Raw genomic sequence first — 12,749 nt, 5'->3', positions numbered from 1 at the left:
GGAATCTGCGATCAATATTCCGAACGGTGAAAAGTTGCGCGATGCCAACACAAACAACCTATTGAAAAATCAGGACAATCGGACGGTGGATGACGGCAGATCAAAGAAAATACATCCGGACGGTTATCTTTGTACCTTTCCTGATTTTCACACTTTAATTTCTGTTATTTTATTTTAACCTTTTATTTTCTGTTTTTACCATTTTAATCCTTAAGGTTCATGTTTTGCGCTTGGGTCATTTTCCATATGAGTCATTTTCATTTGTAGCTTAATACATTTTAGTCCTTAAATAGGTGTTTTTGTGTTTCTGATTTCGTCTCCATATTTTACGCGTATTCAATTTTAGTCCTGAGTGGTATTGTATTTAACTTCTGTTCTTTATACATTGAACTGTTAATTTTCGCATGTTTCATTTTAGTCCCTAGGTCGAAGTTTGCATGTTTTTAATTTTGTCTATTTATTTTATGGTTCATTTAATTTTCGTCCTAGTGTTGATTTGTTTATTTTCTGTTGTTTAGATATTTGACCTTCATATTTTGCATGTTGCACTTTAGTCATGAGTGTGTTGGGATTTATTCTGTTTTTAGTCCCCTGCAATAGGAATAGTTTCATTTCAGTTCTTAGTATTTAATATGGTATAATACTAGCATTTCTACCTTAATTCGTATTTTATTTATAATTAGGTTATTAAAGTTTTATTTGATATCATTTAGTCCTCGTTTTAATAAATATATTTATTTTCTGAAATTTATAATTTGTTTTATTATGTTTTCGTTTGTTTTGTTTAGGTCATATTTGTTCATTAAATATAACTATGTATATAGTATATATTTTTAGTTATAAAATGTGTATATAATTTTTATGGAAATGTCACATTGCATGATATTTTAAAATATTGGTTTAATTAATTTTTATATGACATCATTTTAGTATGATTTGCATGTTAGCCTCACGTGCATAAACTCAATGTATTTACATAATTTAATTAAAGGTAATATCTTTTTAATTTAAAATTATTTTAAGTGGGTTGTCTTAACTGATTAGATATCCGCTTTTGATGATTTTAAATTAAAAGTATATTCCATCAGTGACATCTAAGAAATTAATTTATCGCTTTTAAAATTTGGGAACGGAAGAAAAAAAAATATTCGGCTATTTAAATTTATCGAGAAAGATAGTTAGAACTTATCTAAGATCTGGTCTCGATATTTGTAAATAATCGAATATTCTTTATCTTTCTAAAGGCCTGGTAATTTTAATTTAATCTATTTTGGGTGCTTTTGAATTTTGTAAAATTCATGTGGTGTTTTGTCGGGGATCATAAATCAAATTAAACTCGAATTTGTAAATTTCATTGCAAAGACATTAATTAATCAACAGGTACCGATTTAGGGCGCTGTGGGGGTGCTAATCCTTCCCCACGCGTAACCGACTCCCGAACTCGAATTTTGGTAATGCAGACCTAAATTTGTTGTTTTAATTAAAATTATTATTTTTATTTAAAATGGCAAAACATTTTTGGGTGCCCAATCACACCCTAATCAAAGATTGGTGGCGACTCTTCGAACCCGTATTTTTATCGTGAATGAATTCCCAAATTTTCGAAACGAGAGGTTTTCTAAAATCACATTGTTTTTAATTAAAATTCAATCGTAAAGAGAATAATTAAAAATTGGTGTGGTTTCCAAAATCTCACCCGGGACAAAAATCGTTTCGACAAATTGCCGCCTAATACTTAAGTTATTGTTAAAAATTGTCACTTGTATCATATTATTTAATAAATAAAAGTATTTATCTTTTAAACCACAATCATTAAAATAATTTATCAAATATTCAAGAAAGATTTCATTTTGATTTTTTTCTCTATTAGACTAAAACAGTATCATATTACTTTTTATGCTTAGTATTATTATTGTTGTTGTAATATAAAGGAGGATACAGATTCGAATGTACGTAATATGTTGCAATTTATGAACGGTATATGAATATTTTAGACATTGCATGAAAATATATTTTATTTAATTTATTCAGATATTGTATAAATATATTTTGAATCAAATTTAATAGGAATAAAATATGCTTAGACTCTATACCAACAAAAAAAATGCTTCGACTCATTTGCATCAATATGCTTGAAAACCCGCCTTAATCAAACATGTCCGTATTTAAATTTCTAAATTTAAGTATTAGGTGTTAGTTGCTATTATTTTAACTTCATAAAAAAGATCCTTGACTTGTGAATTAAGTTGGATTCTATAATCACCATCTTCCAACCATTAAATATTATTATTATAAAGTGTTATTATTATAAAATGAAACCGTTTCCTGGGTAGACGCGATTTTTTTGGTAGGAGAAGATATTTTTTGTTTGAATTTCAAAAAAGGATAAGGCATTTATTGTTGGTTTAGATTTTAAGGTGATGACATCACCAATCCATGTAAAGAAACACAAAATGATCTCATCCCTTGATTAATTATCATCCAAGGGCCATCATCACTTCAATCCTTGTCAAACAAACACAATCCTTGTCAAACAAACACAATCCATGTGAGCCACTGATGGATGGTTAGCTCCAAGGGCTGAGAGCTTGCCACGTCAACCATCCAAGTGAATAAGCACAAATGAATCTAAACCCACCTTAATCAAACTTGCCCATATTTAAATTTCCAAATTTAATTAACTTGTCAAACAAGATCACATTTTGATTCTTTGATTTCTTTATTTGGAAAAAATGTCAAGACTTTTCTTAATTTTTAATTAAAATGTCTATATCTTGATAAATTTTATGATATATGTTATATATTGTTTAAGAATTGTTTGGGAAAGTATTAGTTATTACATCTTGAAGACGTAACTGTTCAAACATAGAATCTCAAAAGAGAACAACACTCCCTTAACCACTGAGACCACTCAATAGGTTCAATTGTCATCTAATATATTTCTTTAATAGTTTGGGGTGATTACAGGATAATATATGTTCAGAACTTTTTAATCTATTTGACAACACACTCCAAACGTAACTGCTTAAATCTAATTTTTTTAGAAATAACAACCTTTAACTATTGAATTCACTTAATAAGTTAATTATCATCTAATACTTCAGTTATTATTAAATTTCTCACTTGTATAATAGGTAGTCCTATATATAATTACGTATTAATCGTGCGAGATATATATAATCTTATAGTTTAGTTAATCTTGTTTGATATTACACATTGTATGCCATCACAAGTGATAACTACAATTTTAATGATTGAAGAGTTTATATCATAATTACAAGATTAGATAATAGATAATAATTGCCGCCTAATACTTAAGTTATTGTTAAAAATTGTCACTTGTATCATATTATTTAATAAATAAAAGTATTTATCTTTTACCCCACAATCATTAAAATAACTTGTCAAATATTCAAGAAAGATTTCATTTTGATTTTTTTCTCTATTAGACTAAAACTGTATCATATTACTTTTATGCTTAGTATTATTATTGTTGTTGTAATATAAAGGAGGATACGGATTTTAGACATTTATGAACGATATATGAATATTTTAGACATTGCATGAAAATATATTTTATTTAATTTATTTAAATATTGTATAAATATATTTTGAATCAAATTTAATGGGAATAAAATATGCTTAGAATCTGTACCCAAAAAAAACTGCTTCGACTTATTTCCATCCCTATGCTTGAAAACCTACCTTAATCAAACATATTTAAATTTCCAAATTTAATTAACTTGTCAAACAAGATCTCATTTGGATTCTTTGATTTCTTTATTTGGAAAAAAATGTCAAGACTTTTGTTAATTTTTAATTAAAATGTCTATATCTGATAAATTTTATGATATATGTTATATATTGTTTAAGAATTTTTTGGGAAACTATTAGTTATAATTTAAGTATTAGGAGTTAGTTGCTATTATTTTAAGTTTATAAAAAAGGTTATTGACTTGTGAATTAAGTTGGATTCTATAATCATCATTTTTCAACCATTAAATATTATTATTATTATATTATTATTATTATAAAATATTATTATTATTATTATTATTATTATTATTATTATTTACATATAAAACCGGGCCCAATGTTCAAACCCTAGTGTACCATTTCCTGGGTAGTCGCCGATTCTTTTGGCAGAGGAGATATTTTTTATTTGAATTTAAAAAAATGATAAGACATTTATAGTTGGTATAGCTTTTGAGGTGATGACAACACCAGTCCATGTAAAGAAACACAAAATGATCTCATCCCTTGATTAGTTTTCATCCAAGAGCCATCATCTCTTCAATCCTGTCAAACAAACACAACCCATGTGAGCCATTGATGGAGGGTTAGATCCAAGGGCTAGGAACTTGCCACGTCACCCATCCATGTGAAGAAGCACAAATGAATCTAAACCTGCCTTAATCAAACATGCTCATATTTAAATTTCCAAATTTAATTAACTTGTCAAGCAATATCACATTTGAATTCTTTGATTTCTTTATTTGGAAAAAATGTCAAGACTTTAGTTAATTTTTAGTTAAAATGTTTTTATCTGATCAATTTTATGATATATGTTATATATTGTTTAAGAATTGTTTGGGAAACTATTAGTTATAATTTAAGTAGTAGGTGTTAGTTGCTATTATTTTAACCTTATAAAAAAGGTTCTTGACTTGTTAATTGAGTTGGATTTTATAATCACCATTCTTCAACCATTAAATATTATTATTATTATAAATTATTATTATTATTATTATTCTTATTCTTATTATTATTATTATTATTATTTACATACAAAACCGAGCCCAATGTTCAAACCCTAGTGTACCATTTCCTGGGTAGCCACTGATTTTTTTGTGGGAGAAATATTTTTAGTTTGAATTTCAAAAAAGGATAAGGCATTTATTGTTAGTGTAGCTTTTGAGGTGATGACATCACCAATCCATGTAAAGAAACAAAAAATGATTTCATCCCATGATTAGCTTTTATTCAAGGGCCATCATCTCTTCAATCATTGTCAAACAAACACAACCCATGTGAGCCATTGATGAAGGGTTAGATCCAAGGGTAAGGAGCTTACCAAGTCACCCATCCAAGTGTATAAGCACAAATGAATCTAAATCCGCCTTAATCAAACATGCCCATATTTAAATTTTCAAATTTAATTAACTTGTCAAACAAGTTAGCTTTTGGATTTTTTGATTTCTTTATATGGAAAAATGTCAAGATTTTTGTTAATTTTTAATTAAAATGTCTATATTTGATCAATTTTATGATATATGTTATATATTGTATAAGAATTGTTTGGAAAACTATTAGTTATAATTTAAGTATTAGGTGTTAGTTGTTGTTATTTTAACTTTATAAAAAGGTTCTTGGCTTGTGAATTAAGTTGGATTCGATATCCAAAGATTTTTTTATATTAATTTGATATAAAATGTATATATTTTAATTAAACGTTTTAAATGCTAATATTTTTTAATTTAGAGTGCATTATTTTTATGTAATGAAAGATTATTCAAGTATTCTAAATTTTGAAATGACTTTATTTTATTTGATTGGGCAACATTATTGTATGATAACAGGAATATAAAATTAAACTCATTCAATGGCCTCGATGGTCGAAGTGTGTTATTTTCCTTTGAGAATTTGTGTTCATGTAGCTTAGTTTGCAGAGTGCACATGTATTATCAATAACTAAAAAAAATATTAAACATATATTATTTTATAATTACTCTAAACTATTAAAATAATAGTAATATAAAATTTTTAATAGTTGACCAAGTTTAGGGATAGATAGATAATCTATTACCTCTAATTTCTTGGATAATGTTAGATTCTATGAAAATACTACTGATATTTAGATAAATTTATCCTTCAAAATTATAAATTTTATTAACCTAATCATTTAAGCCAAAAGAAATATTAAATTAAAAATTTTGGATCACGAATTACACACATATATGCATAAAATATGTTGACAATATAGCTTAATTATATTAATGGTTTTTGAAATTATTTTTAAATATTTTTATATTAATTACATTAATAACATGATAAATTTAAAATTTAGGTTGAGTCCAATAAAAAGAGTTTTACGAATGGTCTATCATATATTTTAATCTAGGATTTGTTGGTTTCACTAGAAATAAATTTTGAAAAATAACTTTTGAACCATGATTTAGATATTTTGAAAAATAACCTTTGAAAATTATTTTTTGGTGCTTAGTTGATGTTGTATAAAATATTTGTTGTTCTTTGGTAAATTTTTTAAATAGATATTAGGGATTATGGTTTGATTTTAGGTTGTCTACGATGACTCCTCTTGTATTATTCTTCTCTTGACATTGGTGAATTTTCTCATCTTCTGCCTGTGGTTTTTCCTGAAAGGGGTTTCCACGTAAAAACTTGGTGTCTCTTTTACTAAGTGTTCATTATGCATATCGTTATCTTCTAACAAATTGGATTTGTAACACCTTCAGACCGATGTGGGTGACCTGATCCGATCCGAGGTGTCACATTAGGGCCACTGGAGCGACCCACAATAAAAATCCAAGATAAATTTAAAATTTTTGTTAATCCATTTAACCGTAAAATAATTTATAATTAAAATATAAGTTCATAAAATCATTTATATATTAAAATAAAATCCTCCAATATCAGTAGTAAAACAAGTTTCAAACTCGAATATAAACATAACACAACCTACATGCCCCCAATTACAAGCACCGTACTCCGCAAGCAACACCGGTGGAACTCCTTTACTGATGTCGGTATAAGCACATAATCAAACTCTTTAACTTGAAATGACAAGTAACATAACGAGCTTTGGAAAACTCAATAATACATAACAACCAGATGAATACAATAAGTCATCGGTAAATGGTAAAACATAGATTTCCTGGACATCATTAGATTCTATCGATTATTTCAGATTTCATTAGCTAAGTCTTCAGTTACAAGTAGGGATTCATGGTCTGAAGGAAGTTTTTAGAGAGACATATTTAGAAGATTAAATTGAGGATTCTAGTGTGTTCCAACAAAATAGAGAAATGTATACAAATCCTTTAAAAACATTAGTAGTTTAAAATATATTTCAAAACCACAGTAATACCCTCGAACCGAACACCGATATGCAGTTCCCCAGAACTGCATCCATAAGGACTTACCCTAAGCACACATCAAATGAACCACCCTAAGGGAGTACATTGGGGCCTATGGGCCTACCCAAGGGTCTCCTTAGGTCCAAAAAGAATTACCAGCTTGATCAGAGCTGAACCTCCATACTCTTGAATCCTACCCATACAATATCCAGTAGAAATCAGATTGAGCAGTAACTTTAATATCAAAATCATGATACAGTATAATGTTGTAAAATGACAATGTGGTTATTTAAATCACATGAATGCCCTCCATCCATACATCAAAATGTTCCTCCTAAGTCAATTCATGTACACACACAATCCACAAAAGCCCTTTCTCCTCAGCAGCATCTGTCAAACCAAATAAATTTTTCCTAGGCAAAACTTATTCACCATATGCAATTATAACCTAAATGAAACAAAATGCAACTTATATGCTATGACAACATTGTTTAGACGAGCAATAACTTAAGTAAAAAGACTAAAAATAGAGTCTTTTTTATAGAGTTATCAGGTACCGATACTTAGGGTAAGTGTAACCCCCCAGACCGATACAGGTAGCCCGATCTGATCCAGGAAGTCACATTAGGGCCACCGGAGCGACCCACTGTAAAAATAGCGGAAAATTTAAATCTTTTTATCCGAACATGTAAACTTATAAAATCATTTGTCACTATTTAAAAATAAAACATATTTCCAGACTCGTATATAAATCAAAATACAATTACATGCCCCCTAATCACATGTACCATACTCTGCTACAACGCCGGAAAAACTCCCTTACTGAAGTCGATAGATGCACTGGTACAATTCTTTTAACCTGAAAAGGTGAGTAATAGAATGAGCTTCGAAAAACTCAGTAATACAGAACTACCATATGATGCTGGAAAACGTGCAGATACAGATAAACATATTTTCCTTATTGGTTCAGATATTTACAGATTTTTATACTGAGCAGGGATCCTACTGATATTTCAGGTGCTAACGGACAATGAGCTTTCAGTTCAGATAAATAATTCGGATGATTGAGTTCAGGAGTTCAGAATAGGTTTTCTAGTGTGTTCCCGAAAAATTCAGTAAAAAGATACAGATCTTTTAAAACATATATATATATATACCCCCATCCGTTCACATCATAAATGTGTAGGTTCCCCAGAACCATACACCCAACCGCACATGCCATTTAGACCCTGAGCACAAAGCCGAGGAGTCTGCAGATAATCTTCCTCCAACAATAAACCCCAGATAAAACATTTCTCCGTCGGTAAACGGAGATATCAGAAATCAAAACATAATTCAGATCAGATATCATAACAGAATCCAGGTTAGGAATCAGAACAGATTTCAGATCAGATGTCAAAACATAATTCAAATCAGAAATCAGATAAAATATTCATATAAGTAAGGGACACACTAGAGTTTCCAAATATTATTTAGAGATACAGGATAATCTTATCGGGCATAGAAACATAAATCTTTAGTCTACCGATAGAATGTTGAAATTTAGAATCACTATTGGAAGAGTTCATTAACTGACAGAATCATCAGTTATTCAGAATGTGAATTATCAGGATCATATCTTATTCGGACAGTTTTCAGAAGTTGTACGTAATCAGAAGGGTATTCAGAATCCTTTGTATCCATGTCAATTGATCGGATAATCGAACAACTTGATAACGAAGATTCAGAACCTTAACAATTTATATCCACTGGTCAATTCATTTCCCTTCCAGGGTAGTTACTTTTTAATACCACAGATTCTTATTCATAGATCACCTTCAGAATCATCGCTGAATAGATCTTCCAATGATCTTTATTTCATTTCCAAGCTTCCACGATATCATGAAATACTGACGTGCTTGATTTGTAGTTCATGTTCCATAAGGACAGTACATCTTATAAACTCATCAGAATTTCCAGACTTATCCAATTCACTTACTTAATCCTCGATCATTGAGGTTACTTAGCTTATTTAGCAGTCAAATCCATTCCAGTTACTTCAGGGTTTTTCAGAGTAATTTAGACGTTACTGAATTTTAGATACATGTTGTACTTCCATTCCATTCGATTTGGTCTTCATGGTTGATTTGACTAACAAACGTCCAATTCATAGTACTGAATGCGATCTAGAGTTGAGTTGAGTTGAATACTTCCAAAATTATCATCGAGCCAAACTTAAGAAGACGAACACGCATTCCAGTAATATCTATATCATTCAGGTATTGACATAGATTTAGGGTTGATCTACTCACTTAAATTGTTTTCCATTACCTTTAAAGGTAGTCCAATACTTATCTTACTTGGATTCCTTAATTAATCCAAGACATTTACTTAATTTAGGCCATAAGGGTATTTTGGTAATTTTGATGTTCAGTTTTATTCCATTCATTTCAGAGCTCGAGGATATTCAATCATTCCTGAGCTTGGTGATATTCTTGGGTCATTTCTATTACAGGGGTATTTTGGTCATTTTACAGATTCACGGTATTTCAATCTTTTCCTTCCATCCGATCTTATTATTTAATTCAATCTTATCATTTACTTCAGTCCTTTTGAACAATTCTGACAGCAGAATACCCCCGATAAATTACTCTTCCAGTATTTACTCATTATTCGAATATTTTTAGGTCAAGTGTCTTCTCAGACTTTACAAACGGAATATCATAAATTTTCCTGCACTAAGTCGGGATCTTAACAATTAAATCCGTACTTAATCGAGTTAAGTACGAATCCTCTAAGTATTTTCTCATTCAGAGTCATCTCAGACTATTCTACCTCTTAAGGGCATTTCCGTAATTTCTTAACCAGATAAGTTCGATATTAGCTCTTAACGAAAATAATATAATTTAGAGATCCTATGATTAATTGCTTTCTTGAACAATCTCTGATCTTGAAATAATTCCCTTAACACACTTCTAGTATCTTGCATAAACCCTCTTGGGGTTAAAAACCGGTTATCCATAATGTCTACGTATAACTATCATTTCTTATGCACATCAATATTTTTATCAGATCAATATGTCTGTAAAATCCTCTTATCTAACTTCCATATTCCAATCTTGTCTTTTTATAACACAAGGGTATTTTCGTAATTTTACCCTACCGGAGTATTTTCATAAATTCACATCCAAATGCCTTTAACATTTAACCTTTGATGAAATAAATTATAAGTTACAGATCCAGGTTGATTTCTTTACCACTAAGCACATAACTTGTAATTTAATTCTAGCAATCCCTTAATTTCTTATAAAAGTCATCTGAACCATAATCAATTACTGAACCTTTTTACCGTATTCAGATCGAGTGTAGAACTTCATTAATTACACATATGAGACCAAACATTTGCATTCATGCATTTACCAATACCAACATGTTCTATAAAGCATAAAGAGGTAGTAAAGTATTACCTCGATTTCCGTGCAATACTCATCGACCATAAAAATTCCATTCGAACGCCTTTGATCTTCAATTCAACTTCCAATAATTCCTCAGATACATATCAACATAAATTATATCAGAAACGGAGCTTAATTACGATAAACGGATCGAATCGGGTGATAAATCAGTGAAAGACGGCTTACCGAGTTCGAATTTGGCGAAACGGACTTCGGATTCGGATTCAGGACGTCGAAAGCATAAAATATGACTTTTCGGAAATTTGGAATTTTTGGTCAAAATCAAAGTCAACGGGTTTGACTGACAATTTCGAGGCCTTCGGGTTCGAATTTCGAAAAACGGACAGCGGAATCGGATTTGGAACGTCGAAAAATGTCAGGATAGGTATACTCGGTTGAAGTCAAAGGTCGTTTAATGCCCGATCAAAGCCAGTCAAAGTTTTGGTCAACAGTGGTCAACTCCGGTCAACGGTCAACGGGTCAACGGTCAACGGGTCGGGTCAACGGGTCAACGGGTCGGGTAAATGGGTCGGTTCGGGTAAACGGGTCGGGTCGGGTTGTGACCGGTCAAACCGGTCAAAACAGTTCCAAAACCGGTCAAACCGGTCACTTTTCCCTTCCCCACGCGCAGTGGCGGCGCGTGGGGGCGCGTGAACAGTGATAAAATCCCGGAAAAATTTCTAAAAATTATTTTGAGCGATTTCGAGATACTTACAAAGCTCGGTTCACAATTTTGAACGGTGGAGAGCTTGATTTCAACAAATCGAGAAGTTTGACCGGTTCACCTCCCAACGCGCCGCCGCCGCCGGAGAAAAAGGAGAACACCGGTGGACTCGGAACGGCACAAGGAACACGATGGTGCGGGAGGTGTCGTAAACAGATGACCCGATCGTTGTGAATCGATGAAAACCAACTAAAACCGAGTTATTACCGACGATACTTCCGACTGAAATTCACGACGAACGGCGATGATTCACGACGAAAGGTTTGAGGGGTTTTGTTCCTCGGTTGACAACGAACACGATGGTTGTTTCGGCTCGTCGTTTGGAGGTCGGACGGCGAGTAGATCGGAGTTGGAAGTTGGGTTGCTGGAGAAGGGAAATCTGGAAAATTTCTGCTGCCTGCGCACGAGAATCAGATTTATAATTCAACATATTAAAAAAATGGTTAAATCATGGGTTTAGCCACTGAACTTTCTGCACTTCTGAAAACGGTCTGCCAACTTTAGAACTTTACAATTTAATCCCCTGTTTCTTTCAAAATACCAAATTAAATCCACCAATTTATATTTTCTTAAATTTAGCCCCTAAATTGGGGTGTTACAATTCTCCCCTCCTTAAAAAATTTCGTCCTCGAAATTCATTCATTTCACATAATTGCATAAATGAAACTTCCATCAGTTCTTTCAAATCTATCAATAGCTTTTATAAAAGTACGATTCCTCCACTTATCCTTAACCAGCTGAGCATACATTCTTATCATAAATTTTTCCTTATTTCAATAAAAGAATTTAAAATTTTCTCAAGTAATCAATCTCTTCAGAATTCTCCCTCAGTCCAAGTAAATAATCAGAACAACTTTATTCTTGTGAAATCAATACAGCATTGGATACGTGAATAGGCTCGTAGAGCAGCAACATATCTCAATTTCATTTCCGGAGTCGAGTCAGAAATTCTCAGATGAATAACTCTCACATGGCTCATGAGATACTTTATAGCGTTTAGACAGATGTTACTGGTATTCCTTTTTGTACAAGTATAGCCTTAGCAGATAGAAACTTTGGTTTACTTAATACCGATAGGGACTCAGCCCTGGAGTTCCGGCTTAGAGAGGTACGATTGCAGTCTAGGGGCATGTACTGATCAGACATATTTTGACATTTGACCGGCCGGTCTATCTTGAAAAATTTTGACTCAAACCATAGCTCTGATACCACTAAATGTAAACCCCCAGACCGATACAGGTAGCCCGATCTGATCCAGGAAGTCACATTAGGGCCACCGGAGCGACCCACTGTAAAAATAGCGGAAAATTTAAATCTTTTTATCCGAACATGTAAACTTATAAAATCATTTGTCACTATTTAAAAATAAAACATATTTCCAGACTCGTATATAAATCAAAATACAATTACATGCCCCCTAATCACATGTACCATACTCTGCTACAACGCCGGAAAAACTCCCTTACTGAAGTCGATAGATGCACTGGTACAATT

This window comes from Hibiscus syriacus, unplaced genomic scaffold (genome assembly GCF_006381635.1).
Source record: "Hibiscus syriacus cultivar Baekdansim isolate YM2019G1 unplaced genomic scaffold, ASM638163v2 tig00006264_pilon, whole genome shotgun sequence".
In the NCBI taxonomy this organism is placed as follows: Eukaryota; Viridiplantae; Streptophyta; class Magnoliopsida; order Malvales; family Malvaceae; genus Hibiscus; species Hibiscus syriacus.
Note: the sequence above shows the minus strand (reverse complement) of the source record.